The 17909-nt window shown below is 37.9% G+C and overlaps 1 non-coding gene across 1 annotated transcript; it reads right to left on the bottom strand.

Moving 5' to 3' along the window:
* Positions 1-2200: 2200 nt before the first annotated feature.
* TRNAF-GAA (transfer RNA phenylalanine (anticodon GAA)) lies at positions 2201-2273 on the bottom strand. The gene has a single exon. It is a non-coding gene; the product is annotated as a tRNA-Phe (tRNA).
* Positions 2274-17909: the final 15636 nt, after the last annotated feature.

A 17909-nucleotide genomic window follows, 5' to 3' on the forward strand; every position in this document is an offset into this window, starting at 1 on the left:
CCGAGTTTGATTCTCGACAATGAAATTTTATTTTCTTATTTCTTTTATTTTATAGTTTCATCTTTTGTCACCAATTATATTTAAACTTTACCTAGGTTTGAGAAGCACTATAATAGTGTTATGAACTTGATTTGAGAGGCACTATAATGGTCAAGTTCAATAGTACCTTAGATTAAAAAGACTTTTATGAACTTTGAACCTTTAATAGTGTTATGTCATAGATATTTGGTTCAATTTCAACAAGTGAGGTTGAGGTCATTCAAATGGTTAATGTGATAATTCGGTCATTTTCAAGGTCTCTTTCGTTGAACGCCATCATGGCTGAGATGACTGAAATGAGCACCAGAGTGAGTTTGACAAGGAGGGTCGTAGAGAACCACACCCCAAGCCAAGCTCATGTTGCGCTTAACAAACTGAAAATCCAAAAACACAAACCCTTAAATGGGAACCAGGATGCTAAGGAATTAAAAAAACTTTATTTTTGACGTTGAACACTACTTAAGGTTACAGGAACTTGCTCATAGGACCTAAGAGTTACGTTGGCCACAATGCATCTCAAGGACGGTAGCGCTCGAAGGTGGATGATATAAAAAATGGGTCATGCACCATAAACTCATGGGAAGACCGTTGATGGAATCGATGCAATCGACGCTCCCCTTGATGGGTTGCCAATTAAAGACCTGACGTTTGATGTTGACTCTTTTGAAGAAAAAGCCACACGATCGAACACCTCGAAATGTCGTGGTAGCTCTAAGAACTCTATTATACGACCTGAGAGTTGAGGGCTACAGGAACTTTCTCATACGACCTGAGAGTTACATTAGCCACAATGCATCTCATGGACGATGCAAAACTATGGTAGTGCTCGAAGGTGAATGGTATAAAAAATGGGTCATGCACCATAAACTCATGGGAAGATCGTTGATGGAATCGATGCAATCGACGCTCCCCTGGTTGGGTTGCCAATCAAAGCCTAACATTTGATATTGACTCTTTTAAAGAAAGAGCCACACAATCGAACAGCTCGAAACGTCGCGGTAGCCCTGAGAACTCTAACACACATAGGGAAGGACGTGTCGAAGAGTTAGACATTAAGCAAAAGATCATGCAAAAACTCTTCAGCGATCTGACAAAATACTTCAGGACATCTACACCAAAAATTCATTGTCGTCTAGCGGTCAGGATATCTGGCTTTCACCCAGGAGACCCGGGCTCGATTCTCGGCAATGGAATGTTATTTTCTTATTTCATTTTATTTTACAGTTTCTATCTTAGACTAAAAAGACTTTTTATGAACTTCGTACCTTTGTCAGAGTTATGTTATAGATATTTTGTTCAATTTCAAATGGTTAATGCGATAATCCAGTCGTTTTCGAGGTCTCTCTTGTTGAACGACATCATGGTTGAGATGAGCAGGTGATTCAAATGGTTAATGCGATAATCCAGTCGTTTTCGAAGTCTCTCTTGTTGAACGACGTCATGGTTGAGATGAGAAGGTGATTCAAATGGTTAATGCGATAATCCAGTCGTTTTCGAGGTCTCTCTTGTTGAACGCCATCATGGTTGAGATGAGCACCCGAGTGAGTTTGACAAGGAGACTCGAATTTAAACTTTACCTACGTTTGAGAGGCACTATAATGGTCAAGTTCAATGGTATTTTAGATTAAAAAGACTTTGTTAGTGTTACTTTGTACCTTTGTTAGTGTTATGTTATAGACATTTGGTCAAGTTCAACAAGTGGCGTTGAGGTGATTCAAATGGTTAATGTCACTTTATTTGATTCAAATTGTTAATGTGATAATCCAGTTGAATAGTTACAGGTGCGGTGAACGTGGAGATTAAACACGTGACCTTCTGAGCTATCCCTGCTAACATTAAAAATAAAAATTCATAAGTAAAGCTATTTCCAATAATTCATTATATTTTAAAAAGAAATAATAATCAACTAAACTATAAGGTGCAATGAATGCAGATCGAACCAAGACCTTCCAATATTCAATCTAATGCTCTCCCAACTAAGCCATCCCAGATAACATAAAAAATTAATAATCACAAGTTTTAGATTGAATAGGCAAGTTATGCAACTTAGTCAACCTATGCCAGTTGGATAAAAAACGGTATTTCCATTAATTAATTATATTTTAAACATAAATAATCACTAATTTTGGAAAGAATAGTCAATTATGCAATGTGAACCAAGTGCGGTGAACGTGGATCGAACACGTGACCTTCAGATCTTCAGTCTGACGCTCTCCCAACTGAGCTATCCCCACAATCATTAGATATGAAAATTCATCAGTAAAGATATTTTCGCTGATTCATTGAGATTTCAAAAAAAATAATGACTAATTTTTTTATTGAATAGTTAGGTTATGCAAATAGAAACAGGTGCGGTGAACGTGGAGATCGAACACGTGACCTTCAAATCTTAAATATGACGCTCTCTAAACTGAGCTATCTGTGCTAACATTAAAAAAGAAAGTTTTTAAGTAAAGATATTTTCGCTAATTAATTTAAATTTTAGAAAGAAATGATCACTAATTTTAGATTGAATAGTCAAATTGTGCAACGTGAACCATGTGTGGTGAACGTGGATCGAACACGAGACCTTCAAATCTTCAATCTAACGCTCTCTCAACTGAACTATCCACACTACTGTTAGAAATGAAAATTCATCAGTAAAGGTATTTTCGCTACTTCATTGAAATTTTAAATAGAAATAATCACTAATTTTTAATAAGATATTCAAGTTATCCAACTTGTATAAGGTGCGGTGAACTAGAACACGTTAGGTATTTCCGATAATTCATTGAGATTTCAGAAAGGAACAATGACTAATTTTAGATTGAATAGTCGGGTTATGAACCTAGAATCAGTTGCGGTGAACGTGGAGATCAAACACGACCTTCAAATCTTCAGTCTGACGCTCTCCCAACAGAGCTATCCCCGCTAATATTAAAAATGAAAATTCATAAGTAAAGGTATTTCCGCTAATTCATTATGTTTAAGAAAGAAATAATCACTAATTTTAGATTGAATAAGCAAGTTATGTTTTTAGATTGTATAGTCAGGTAATAAACTTGTATTAGGTGCGTTGAACGTGGATAAAACACGTGTGACCTTCAAATCTTCAGTTTAACAATCTCCCAACTAAGCTACTCTTGCTAACATTAAAAATGAATATTCATCAGTAAAGGTATTGGGTACACTTCTGGAAATTCAACAAAAGGCAATAGTATTAGACCGAGATGCCAGATTTCAATCTCGCTTCTGGAAAATTCAACAAAAGGCATTGGGTACGCAGTTATAGTATGACATTCCACCCATAAATAGATGGTCAAACAGAAATGCTCAAGTAAATATTGGAAGACATGTTGAGGGTATATGTGATGGATTTTGCAGGAAGCTAGGATAAGTACCTACCCCTTATGAAATTCGCTTATAATAATACTTGCCAAGCCACCATAAAAATGGCCACATACGAGGTTCTTTATGGACGAAGATTTCGATCCCCTATCTTTTCGGAAGAAGGGGGGCAAACGACAACTATTGGGCCAGAGCTGGTGCAAATTACCAACGCCGCAGTCCAGAAGATTAAAGCTAGGATACAGACCGCACAAAGCCGAGAGAAAAGCTATGCAGACCTAAGGCGCAAGGACATGAAATTGTAGGTAGGGGATCATATATTCCTAAAGGTAGCACCCCATGAGAGGGGTGCTCAGGTAGGGTGAAAAGGGGAAGCTAAGCCCTAGGTTTATCCGTCCCTTCGAGATATTAGAAAGGATTGGATCTGTGGCCCATAGAATCGGGCAATGCCCATACTTGTCTGCGGTACATAATATCTTTCATGTATCCATACTACGGAAGTATACCCTAGATCGTTCGCACGTACTGGCTCATGAAACTCTCTTCTTGAGAGATGACCTAACATATAAAGAAGACCTGATTCAAATAATAGACAAGAAAGTCAAATGATTGAGAAACAAGGAAATCTCTCTCGTTAAGGTCCTATGGAAGAATCATAGAGTAGAAGAATCCACTTGGGAAACAAAAGGCAAATAAGAACCTTGTACCCTGACCTATTTTAGAATAAGCACTTTCGATGACCGAAAGTTTTCAAAGGAGAGGAGAATTTGCAAACTCAAGGTCGCCAATAAGAGACAGTGTATAATCCCTACTAGGTTGTATCTAGAAGCAAAGAACAAGTAAAATTGAAAAAACATTAAGAAAATGGTACTTTTTCTAATTTTTATAAACTTCCCGAATCATTAAATTTTTTATAGAATAAGAATTACAAGGTGCTTAAAAAAGGAAGGCTCTGATCGGAGAAGACTTTTCTAGCAGAAGATTCAGAAAAATAAAGAATGAAATTATAGAAATTCTAGACGTTTCAATGGTAGTGGAAAATTCGTCTATAAATTATGAATTAGGGTAGACTATTAGGGGCAAGAAGCAAGCTTAATCGAGTACCCAATCGAGAGATACAAGTTTTTTGTTTTGGGGTATCGTGTTCATGGGTTTACCTCGAATTCGAGAACTATAGTCCACTATTCATTTCCAAACTTGTTCCTGCACCTTCTAAATAAGTTTACCCATAAGTTTGGTGAAGGAAAGAGGTCTTCAAAGTGCTAGTAGGTTTTCACACGAATTAGTCCACGTTAGGTTACCCTCTAATGTTTTCCTAAGCAAAAACCTCAACTCCTAAAGCCTAACCGATGACATTATGTATAAACCTAGGTTCATCAATAATCCATGTACCAAGTACCGAGAACTATGTGAATAACATGTTAAATAAGTTGCTAGGATCCATACCCATAAGTAACCATTATCTGCATTACGATGTGTACTAAAAGGCCCCTATTCCTCTTTAGGTAGGATGTCTGGCAATATGTATCATGAGCTGGATGTTATGATAGGCCTACCTTTCCCATCAGCTAAACGAGATTTCCTGCACAACGATTTACCAGTAGGATTACATGATTATGACGATATCACTCATGTGTTCATGGGGAGAAAATTGAAGGTTATTTTAGGGGAAGGTTTTCAGGATCAGTATATGATACATAACACGATGACCTCTAAGTTCTAAGATCCTGAAAACATAACAAGAAGTAATATCCTAGCTTAAGGTCGCGATTAAAAACCTTCTAGTAGGCTACTTACTAAGTTTTACTCACTCCATGTTTATCATTTTTTTTCAAGTAACTAAGAGTTGGTCGTGGATGAGTGGACTTTGGAGAAACTTGTGGGGTTTATTTGGCAAGCATGAAAGTTTGGTTAAACCAAATTTTGACACCTCAAAATTCCACTAACATGTATTTTTCCATTAAATGAAGTCAACATTTTGACTTTCTTCATTTTAATTCAACCATTAATTTGAATAATTAATTTCAAATTAAAGTAACATTAAATGATTAATTAAACTATTTAATTAATATTTAATATTAATTCAAATGCCAATCCCAATCAATTCCAACACATAATTGATTAAGATATTTAATTCGTAAATATCTCATATTATCTCTTTTTGTTTAATTCGTAAATAAAACAAAAATGCAGTTAAATATATCGTATATATGTAGCGCATATTTCCTAATTTGAATTCGAACACTTCGAACTCACTCGTCACACTGTTCTATGGTTTAGTCCGATATGAGCTAGCAGAGGGACCTAATGGACCTGTAGTTCATGGGCTCCAACGATCCAAGATTAACAGGTTAAACTCATTAACCTAGTTAACCAACATTCGTTAACTACTAGGACACTCCACTATAGCCTAGTAGTTGCTCTCCCTTCACTATAGATATATTTCTGTCCATTTGATACAACCATGATTAGTAAGTCGATCCTTCACAGGTTGTTCGTAACTAGACCTGGGTCAATTTACCGTTTTACCCCTAAAGTTACTTCTTGTTCCTTATGTCTCACTGATCCTCTAATGAACAATTGGTTTGTGGTCCAACCAGTAAACCGAATCCCTCTTAGGCCAATGGGAGGGTGGGGCCCCTTGTTCAAGACCTGGAGTCAGTGCTTAAGGGAACTACCTCTCTTCTATCCCTAAAAGTGGGTAGGAGTGATTTCCATCTTGCACCCCACGTCCCCAGCCATTCACCAGTCTTACCCCTGAAATGGGAGGCCTATTGAGTCGGTGAACTAGAGTCACTCTCACCCATGCAAATCTAAGGATAATTCCGAATAAACAGGAGTTCATGGTTAGCTCAGGATTAAAATCGAGTTACCTAGGTTATCGAATGAAAAGAAAATCAGTCACAATAGTAAATGACATTATAAAGTGAGAGTGGTTTTCTTCATGGTCCGATCTTATGCAATACTCATTGCATAGGACGCCCCCACTCACATGTCTCCACATGTACAATTTAGTGATCACATTGTTTATATCATATACAAAAGTGGGCCGCATCCGTAGTGTCCACAGAATAAGATACTCAGCCTTATCCTTATATTATAGATCATTTTGACTATATACTTGAACTTGATCCACTCTTATGTCTCTACATATAGTTCAAGTAATCATACTATAGCCAGAGTGTTCTTAGTTAATTTGATTTAGATTAATGATCGTAAAATTCACTTTATTCAATAACAATCTTTACTGAATAAACAACAATAATAACTTTCTTGAAAATAGAATATCTTTTTGTTTACAAACTATGAGTTTTAGGACATAAAACCCAACAAACTCCCACTTGGACTAAAACTCTAGTGGGGTTTTATAACGTTGAGTAGAGAGAAATACAATAAACTAGGGCATCACATACTCATGCCATTTCTCCCACTTGCCCTAGATTACATAACTCGTAGTCCTAGACTCACTAGGTGCCCTTCAAACACTTTAGCCGTGAGGGGCTTTGTAAATGGATTAGCAATGTTGTGCCCTGAAGCTATCTGTGTGACGATCACATCTCCTCGTTGCACAATCTCCCTTATGAGATGATATTTGCGCTCAATATGTTTTTCTCGCTTATGGCTTCTTGGTTCTTTTGAATTTGCAACTGCTCCACTGTTATCACAATAAAGAGTGACGGGAAGATGCATATTTGGAACGACTTCCAAATCAGTTAAGAACTTCCTAAGCCATACAGATTCTTTCGCTGCTTCACAAGCAGCAACATACTTAGCCTCCATGGTGGAATCAGCAATGCAACCTTGCTTTATGCTTCTCCATATTATTGCTCCTCCGTTCAGAGTGAAGACAGATCATGATGTCGATTTTCTCGAATCTACATCGGTCTGAAAATCTGAGACAGTGTACCCTGTAAGGATCAGATCCTTAGCACCGTACATTAGCATATAGTCCCTCGTTCTCCTAAGATACTTGAGGATATTCTTAACGGCAGTCCAATGAGCACGTCCTGGATTGGACTGATATCTGCTGACAATTCCCACAGCAAAGCATATGTCGGGTCGGGTACATAGCATGGCATACATCAGACTGCCGACCGCTGATGCATAGGGAATGTGTCTCATATCCTCAACTTCTTGAGGTGTCTTAGGACTTTGTTCCTTCGACAAATGAACTCCATGCCTGAAAGGTAATAATTCTTTCTTGGAGTCCTGCATCTTATATCGAATCAACATTTTGTCGATGTACGATGCCTGAGACAATGCTAGTGTTTTGTTCTTGCGATTCCGAACAATTTGGATTCCAAGAACAAACTGAGCCTCTCCCAAATCTTTCATTTGGAATTGTGTCGCTAGCCAATGCTTAATGTCAGTCAGAAATCCCACATCATTTCCAATGAGTAGGATATCGTCAACGTACAACACCAGGAAAGCTACTGTAGAGTTGACTATTCTTTTATAAACATGAGGTTCGTCAACATTCTGTTTAAAGCCATAAGATTTGATCGCAGTATCAAACTTTATATTCAAGGATCGACATGCTTGCTTCAACTCATAAATGGATCTGTTAAGCTTGCAAACTCTTTGCTTGTGATCCTGTTCAATGAACCCCTCTGGTTGAGCCATATAGATACTCTCTTCAAGATTTCCGTTTAGAAAGGCTGTCTTAACATCCATTTGCCAAATTTCATAATCATAAAATGTGGCAATAGACAAGAGTATGCTAATCGATTTAAGCCTAGCAACAGGAGAGAAGGTTTCTTCATAGTCCACCCCCTCTCTTTGGGTATAACCCTTTGCTACTAGTCGAGCTTTAAAGGTCTGTACCTTACCGGTTTGGTCTCGTTTCCTCTTATAGATCCATTTGCAACCAATAGGTTTTACCCCATCTGGTTGATCTACAAGTTCCCAGACTGAATTGAAGTACATTGACTCCATTTCAAGATTCATGGCTTTAATCCACTTATCTCTATCTTCATCATTCATTGCCTGTTTATAGGTCAATGGATCCTCAACGCCATCATCAGGTATGATGACTTGAGTTTCTGCTAAATCCAAGTAACGATCGGGTTGAGTTATAACCCTCCCACTACGTCGAGGCATTCTCAACTCTTGAGAAGGATGTGATTGACCAGAAGTGCCAGCTCCATCAACAACTCTAGTTGAAGGACCAGCTTGATCAACAACTCTAGTTGAAGGACCAGCTTGATCAACAACTCTTGTTCTTTTATCAGTAGCTTCTTTAGAAATCTCACTTAATACTAGTTTGCTACGAGGTTGATGATTTCTTACGTGGTCTTCCTCTAAGAATGTAGCGTTTGTTGATACAAACACTCTATTTTCGTGAGGGTCATAAAACAAACCACTTTTCGTCTCTTTGGGGTATCCTACGAATAGACATAATTTTGAACGACGTTCTAATTTCTTGGGGTTTTGCAACAACACATGTGCTGGACATCCCCAAATTCTGAAGTGACGTAAACTACTTTTACGCCCTTTCCATAACTCATAAGGTGTTTCTGAAACACTCTTAGTAGGAACCATGTTCAAAATGTATGTAGCAGTCTCCACTGCATATCCCAAAAATGGATCGGGTAATTGAGCGAAACTAATCATAGACCGAACCATGTCTAATAGAGTTCTATTTCTCCTTTCTGATACACCATTTTGTTGAGGCATACCAGGGGCTGAGAGTTGAGACCTTATTCCATGTTCTATCATATAGTCCTGAAATCTTAAGTCCATGTACTCTCCTTCTCGATCTAATCGAAGTGTTTTAATAGTTTTACCTAATAGATTCTCAACCTCAGTCTTATACTCTCTAAATTTTTCAAGAGCTTCGAACTTGTGATGCATTAGGTAAAGATAGTCTCATACCTTGAATAATCATCAATAAAACTGATGAAATATTCATACCCTCCTCGTGCTTTGACATTCATTGGACCACAGAGATCTGTATGCACGAGTTCTAAGGTTTTTTTGGCTCTATAACCTTTTTCGGAAAATGATCGTTTAGTCATTTTACCCTCAAGACAAGACTCACATGGAGGTAAAGAGTTGTCTTCTAACTCATTTAGAAGTCCTCTTTTAACCAATCTCTCAATCCTATTGAGATTAATGTGGCCTAGTCTTAAGTGCCAAAGATAGGTATTAGGAGAAATCTTTTGTCGTTTATTTTGAGTTTTAGCTGTTTTAAACATCTCGGTATTTAAAATAGCTTTTGTTTCGCTCGGTTTTAACATATATAAGTTGTTTTCTAGTTTTGCAGAACAAATATGAATACCTCTTTTGCAAATGAACACTTCATTGATTTCAAAAGATACTTTATACAATTGTTCTAATAAACAAGAGATAGATATTAGATTTCTTTTCATTTCAGGAACAAAAAGTACATTATCTAATATAATGAATCTATCTCCAAAAAACAACTTTAAATTTCCTACTGATCTTGCTGAGACAACCTCTCCTGTTCCAACCCGGAGTGTTATCTCGTCGTCCGCAAGCATTCTCCAGGAGCTAGTTTCCTGGTAAAAAGAACAAATATGATTAGTCGCCCCTGAATCTAGTATCCAAGTTGAGTTGTCATACTCTACTAAACATATGTCTACAACGAGTAAATCATATTTACCTTGTTGTGTTTTTTCGGCTTTCTTCTCTGCAAGGTATTTTGGGCAGTTTCTTTTCCAGTGCCCGTTTTCGTTGCAATGGAAACATTTTCCTTTATCTGCTTTTTGAACCTTGTGTTTGCGGTCAGTAGGAATCTTATTTTTCCCTTTACCCTTCTTCTTCACCAAAACACTTTTAGAAGTTGAAGGTCCAGACTTATTTTTGGAGGACGATCCTCGTAGTAATTTCTTGGAGATAGCAACATTTGCTTCTCCTGTTTGTCCCTTGTTCGTTAAGAGGGACTGGTAAGTCTGTAGCTCATTGAGAAGAGCAGTCAAGTTATATTCTATCTTAGCCAAAACATCAGATATGCTGGCTAGAATGTACACTCGGGCTTTTGTCATTTGCCTATATCCATCTGCCATATGCATCCCGAACTGTTCGGTTTGCATTTGAGCTGGGGTTTGGAGGACACTCCTCAGTTAAAACAAACTTTAAATCATCAATGACCACTATTGTGTTTAGGTTTGATTTCCAAGTTGTGTAATTGTCGCCGTTTAATTTCTCAGAAGCGAGTAATCATACTATTGAGTTTGTCATGCTGTGATATAAAGAAAATTCTATTAGTGATTTGACTTAATCCTATTTAATCCAATTAGTTTTAGCAAATGTAATAATGTACCCAAATCATTATTAATTTGCAACGATACTTTAGTGAGTTAGAGCAACTGCTACCGAGGGGCAGTCAATCACTCATTCATTAAACCAAGATATTCTTGACTTAAACACTAATCCCAGAATAACTCTTGTTCCTATAGCGTTCTTAGTTATCGCTGTTTTGGTCAAGAATATACCAACTCTTAGTATTTCTTCGTAAGTGTGACTCGCCATTTTCAGACCTCATAGATCGATCCCAACAATGCTATCGAATGAAAAAGCCAAAGTTGGGAACGGACCTAAGAAATCCTATCCATTTCTGGAGTTTGCGTTGTTTCACTCCCATGTTACGACCCTCCGAATGGGTAGTTGCTCTAGGGCAACATGCAGGTGGAACATGGGAATCTCATGGTGCAACCTAGTGGTGGAGACCATAGGACGTATTTGATATACTTCCTTCTCCCACTTACTATAAATACTTTCTCTATTCACCTTGTTATTGACTCATGCAAATACCTTCCGAATGGAGGACGCTCCCAGGGCGACACGAGGCCGAGCATGAATCTCACTGTGTGAATTTTACAGAGAGCGTAAAAAGAAAACGATGTATCTTATACACCTTTTTCCTCCCACTAAGTATATTAGATGGTTGGGTATACTCATTACTTAAGTATATTCTGGCTAATTAAATATAACTTAAGTCTAGGTGATTTTTCTAAATTTTACATCACTTAAGCATGCTCATAAAACTGGGCTAACTAAGCTCAAGTACTGGTCCGATCTCCAGGTAATAGGTGTTCCGTAAACCGTCAACTTAAGTACCTCCAGCCTTAGACAAGATCGTGCCAGGTGAGCTTTCTTGTAACGGCAATTTTGTAAGACATCGACCTATTTTAACTATTAAAATTGATCGTGCTCGGTTCTTAACCCTAAGTGAGCATGCACTTATCTTTATTATAGATTTTAATGTCTATCTCGTTTTATGACGTTGAAAATAACCTATAACATGCATCCAACATGCTTTATATAACAATTATATAATCATCCATTCCATGCAATAATATAACAATTTATATCTATCATTCATGGAACCCTAAACATGCATACTATACATTATAACACTTATAACATACTTGGAATGCATGAAACATGCTTAGCCTATGGTGGGATTTTAAATCTATATGACATACTTTATGCATATAAATTTTCTATTTAATTAAAACATACATTCATAATGCATAATTAATTAAACACACTAAAGTGGGTTGGTTTTGGCATTTTAAAGCAAGCAATTAACTAAATTATTTCATTAATAATTAAAAATAACTTGAGCCATTCCCGAGGATCACGAACTGGGCGAACCAACCCTTAAAGACGTTGAATCGGACCCCAACGGCGAAAAAACACCCGAACCGCCTCTTCCATCTTCTTCGGTTCAGCTTGATATCTCTTCCATTTTTGATCAATTACAACCTAAAATGGACTCTAATCACTTCATAAAAATTACAAACCTTTCTTCATTCATTAAAGCCCATACACATTAGGCTTATTACAATAATTGTATCACATGGAAGCATAAAAAATGCCAAAACCAAAACTAAAACCATCCACTTTAGCAACCACAAATTTCATTCATGAAATGGTACCCACCATGATCAAATTAATGTAAATAAAGTGCCTAAAACTTGCTCTAATACCAATTGATGGTGTTAATATAACACATGCGGAAGCAATTTGGATCTTAGGCACTTTTAGAACATCAATTATAGTAAATAACTAGCATGTTCATAAGTATTAAAACTTAATGAGTTTAGATACTAACCTTTTGTAGTTCAAACTCCTTTTTCCTCACGAACCGGTTTCGAACCACCACTAGTGTCTTCTCCACTATCCTCCGGCCTTAGAACGGGATTGTGGAATCCGGTGAGTGACTAAACTTGGAAGGGATTTTGTATATATGAAGAGAGTGTTTGTGAGAGGTTTTTTCTCAAGGTTTTTCACCAAGAAGAAGAAGACCTTCCATGTACCATGATCACTCTATTTAAAAAGTCATGTTTGCATGTTAATGCAAATTTGAGTTCACCAAATTTTGACACTCATAATTCCACTCAAATGTTTGGGATTATGTGGCAAGCATGCATGTCTAAGTGGTATGATTATCGTTTTGGGTGTGAGACGTCTCAAGTTCGATTCTCAAAATGCCCCCAACTATATTATATCAAAATGAATTATGCCAGATACTATGATTTAAAATGTGGTTTTTAAACATTGAACCAAGAATATGAGAATAGAGAATGAAACATATTCTAGGAAGAATAAAGATCGTCTCGAGCCGCTCTTCAAAAAGAGCATTACACAAATTGTTCTATTGTATTCTTTCTAGGAACTTTTCAGTCAAATAGGTCATCTGTTGTCACAATCCTTTTAAGGAAGATGCGCCGAAATAACCGATGAAGAAGTTTCAGAGAGCCATAGGTTCGAATCCTGTCACCTTGATGTGTTATTCTCAGGGGCCCAAGTGCAAAGCCCCGTAGTCTATCCGTAGTTTCAGAGAGCCATAGGTTCGACTCTGTTGATGTGTTATTAATATAACACATGCGGAAGCAATTTGGACTTTAGGCACTTTTAGAACATCAATTATAGTAAATAACTAGCATGTTCATAAGTATTAAAACTTAATGAGTTTAGATACTAACTTTTTGTAGTTCAAACTCCTTTTTCCTCACGAACCGGTTTCGAACCACCACTAGTGATTTCAACACTATCCTCCGGCCTTAGAACGGGATTGTGGAATCCGGTGAGTGACTAAACTTGGGAAGGATTTTGTATATGTGAAGAGAGTGTTTGTGAAGAAGAAGCCCTTCCATGTACCATGATCACTTTATTTAAAGAGTTATGTTTCCATGTTTATGCAAATTTGAGATCACCAAATTTTGACATTTAAAATTCCACTCAAATGTTTGGGATCATGTGGCAAGCATGCATGTTTGAGTTAACAAAATTTTAACACTCAAAATTCTACTCAAACTTGTGGGGTTTATTTGGAAAGCATGCAAGTTTGGTTAAACCAAATTTTGACACCTCAAAATTCCACTAACATGGATATTTCCATTAAATGAAGTCAACATTTTGACTTTCTTCATTTTAATTCAACAATTAATTTGAATAATGAATTTCAAATTAAAGTAACATTAAATGATTAATTAAACTATTTAATTAATATTTAATATTAATTCAAATGTCAATCCCAATCAATTCCGACACATAATTGATTAAGATATTTAAATCTTATTTAAATATCTCAGATTCTATTTTCTTGTTTAATTCGTAAATAAAACAAAAATGCGGTTAAATATATCATATATATGTAGCGCAATTCCCTAATTTGAATTCGATCACTTCGAACTCACTCATCACACTGTTCTATGGTTTAGTCCGATATGAGCTAGCATAGGGATCTAATGGACCTATAGATCATGGGCTTCAATGATCTAAGATTAACCGGTTAAACTCATTAACCTTGTTAACCAACATTTGTTAACTACTAGGACACTCCACTATAGCCTAGTAGTTGCACTCCTCGACTATAGATATATTTCTGTCCATTTGATATAACCATGATTAGTAAGTCGATCCTTCACAGGTTGTTCGTAACTAGACCTGGGTCAATTTACCGTTCTACCCCTAAAGTTACTTCTTGTTCCTTATGTCTCATTGATTCTCTAATGAACAATTGGTTTGTGGTCCAACCAGTAAACCGAATCCCTCTCGGGCCAATGAGAGGGTGGGGCCCCTTGTTCAAGACCTGGAGTCCGTGCTTAAGGGAACTACCTCTCTTCTATCCCTAAAAGTGGGTAGGAGTGAATTCCATCTTGCACCCCACGTCCCCAGCCATTCACCCAGTCTTACCCCTGAAATGGGAGGCCTATTGAGTCGGCGAACTAGAGCCACTCTCACCCATGCAAATCTAAGGATAATTCTGAATAAACAGGAGTTCATGGTTAGCTTAGGATTAAAACCGAGTTACCTAGGTTATCGAATGAAAAGAAAATCAGTCTCAACAGTAAACGACATTATAAAGTGAGAGTGGTTTTCTTCATGGTCCGATCTTATGCAATACTCATTGCATAGGACGCCCCCACTCACATGTCTCCACATGTACAATTTAGTGATCACATTGTTTATATCATATACAAAAGTGGGCCGCATCCATAGTGTCCCCAGAATAAGGTACTCAGCCTTATCCTTATACTATAGATCATTTTGACTATATATACTTGAACTTGATCCACTCTTATGTCTCTACATATAGTTTAAGTAATCATACTATAGCCAGAGTGTTCTTATTTTATTGGATTTAGATTAATGATCGTAAAGTTCACTTTATTCAATAACAATCTTTACTGAATAAACAATAATAATAACTTCATTGAAAATAGAACATGTTTTTGTTTACAAACTATGAGTTTTAGGACATATAACCCAACAAAGGCAGGCAAGTTGTCCACTGTCGTCAAATAGGTCATCTGTCGTCACAATTCTTTTAAGAAAGATGCGCCCAAATAACCGATGAAGAAGTTTCAGAGAGCCATAGGTTCGAATCCTGTCACTTTGACGTGGTATTCTCAGGGGCCGAAGTGCAAAGCATCATAGCCTATCCTTGGTCAGGAAGGCAAGAAGATTCAGAGAGCCATAGGTTCGAATCCTGTCACCTTGATGTGGTATTCTCAATGGCCAAAGTGCAAAGCCCCATAGCCTATCCGTGGTCAGGAAGGCAGGCAAACCGCGCACACTGAAAAAAAAAAAGAAGATCTCCTTTTCTAACACACGTAGAATTGTCATTCTTTTGCCTTTTGAAACCCCTTACCTTATCAGTCATCAGGCAGGTTTTTTGTATCATATATCAAGATAATTATTATGAAAAAGCTATTCCACTAGTGTGACTTAGATACCCTTTCCTTGTGGTATCGGTCATGCTATTTGAATAGCCTGAAGTCATCATAGCCTCTCCACCGGTTCCAAAGACTCCTTCGGCATCAATGTGCTCCAATGAAAGAGATCAGACCCTTTCCTGAACTAGAACCGGGCACAAAACGCCGAGGAGAAAGTCGAAAGAGAGCTCTTTTCGCGTATACGCAATCTCGAAACCCAATTAGCTCAGGGACTATCTCCTCAACCCTGGCGAGTATGAGTTCTTGGTAAGAGAGAATGTCGAATGAGAGAGACATTCGATTACGGCAACATTCGCAACTACCAAAGTGCACTAAACCTAGTAGAGATCTTCGACCTAACGATAATGGAACTTCAAGCCCATTTAATCAATCCGCTTTGTACCTTATTGTTGACCGAATCGGATGCACGCCAGGCCTAAATTATCTCTCAGTCACCCAGAGACGAAAGGAAGATCAAATCCGAAGTTTACGAATCGAAGAGAAAGTGGATCTGAGTTCTACATGCTTTCATTTTAAAAAGCTTCGCTTGCCTACGGTACTTTATTCAAGATGTGCAACAATACGGTCATCTCTCAGCCGTGTGTAGAGAATTTCTTGATCATTTCCTTGGCGGATAGCACAAATGAAATCGCTTTCCTGACCGCCATTCTTATGAGTCCATTCTTGTCTTGTTGGTTTGTTGTACTATTCTATACCTCTCTCGATCGATAGAAATACGTTCGGGAGCTGGGAGGGCCTATTGTGAGGGAACTTTCCTTTTTACGGTAGGTAAAGGTAAAGCGGGAGCTGTATATGTCCACGGTGATCAAGGCAGAGCGACTCCTTCTTTAAAAGATGTTGGTTTTATCGAAACTGTTAGATCAGCTTTCGTTAAAGAAAAAATAGGAGCTCTTGGTTTGGCCGATGTCGATTCGTATGGCAATGTGGATTTCGCTTTTCATACTGCTACTATGAGCCGAAAGAGCTGGTAAGCTATCTCGCTAAAGAAAAGGAAAAAGCACGTACGCGTTGACCTTGTTACAAGGGGCGGGGGCCAGCCAAAGAAGGTCAGTCGGACTAGGTTAGGACCCTTGATCCGGTTCAGCTAGGTTCTTCCATGCAAGAATGTATGCGTATCGGTATCCTCTTTAGGACTGGTTGCTTCCTCTTTTTGTTTATACGTTTGGAGAAACCTGCTAAGCCCGCCTTTCTTATCAAGTGTGATTCAATCTTTCAGCTCAAACTTTCCTATCGTCCGATGGAAAAGGTAGGAGTACGACTACCTTTTCCTTTTCTTTCCCGAGCCAAGGGATCATTCAGTTTCTACCAAAAAGTTCACTATCTATTAGTTGCCGTAATCGAATGTATTTCTCATTTCACGTTAGCTCCTCCAAGAGTTTCCTGGTCCGTAGTAGACGAAACCTTGGACTTCTATCGGACTTATAGCATTGCTTGGTGAGCTCGCCGTTGAGGGTTGGCCTTACAGAAGATCGAGCAGCCTTTCTGTCCCTACCTGGTATACTTTCCCGCTTATTGTGCAACTAGCCAACTAGCCAAAGAGAGAGGGAGAGGGATCATGTCAATCAATTTGTATGTGCATTTTGTCCGTCCTGTACTTGCCTGCTTAGCTTTCTTAGCCAACATCTCCGGTTTCTCCCGAACTAAGAGGTCCTGCTTATCCATACCTAAAAGTCACACTTTCAGCCGAAAGACTGATTTTTTTCATAAAGTCGGTTCATAGATCAAGAAAGAATGAAGCTACTTACAGGGACGGTTACGCGATATGTCTTTTCATACTCGCCTTTTCTTTAACCCTACTATCAACCTAGCCATTCTCGCTTGTTGCTTTAAGGGGTCTCCCCACAGTAGATTACTCGGATTGGTTCTCATACCACCTACTTTTACTTGATGTTTTCTTGGTCCAAATAATAACATTTCAAGTTACTGACGTGGACAACAGGGTTAGTCTGTATCCATAGGAGCAATTGGATCCTATATAATGTCTTCCTAACCTTGTGGATAACTTCGACTAGTTCATAGAATTTTCGCACCAGTCTTTGGTTCTTGTTGCTTTGAACTCAAAGTTGATCTAACCTTAACTTATCATAACTCTCTATTTGCTTTGAAATTATCGTGGTCAACCCTTCTCTTCATCCGTCTGGATGGTATTTTTGCGTGAACATGTGTTGCTTTAGTGGTTTGTTTTTGTCTCCCTTCTTCAGTAGAGGTGTTGGCTTGGTGTCTTTGCGAAGCATTTGAGTGATCAGTGACAAGAGCCTTTGGAGGTCAAATAAACCCGACTGTGAACATGCCATTTTTCTATTTGTAGAAATCAACTAGCTCAGGCTGAGC

The sequence above is a fragment of the Cucurbita pepo genome, chromosome 16, assembly GCF_057944985.1.
Source record: "Cucurbita pepo subsp. pepo isolate OVF chromosome 16, ASM5794498v1, whole genome shotgun sequence".
In the NCBI taxonomy this organism is placed as follows: Eukaryota; Viridiplantae; Streptophyta; class Magnoliopsida; order Cucurbitales; family Cucurbitaceae; genus Cucurbita; species Cucurbita pepo.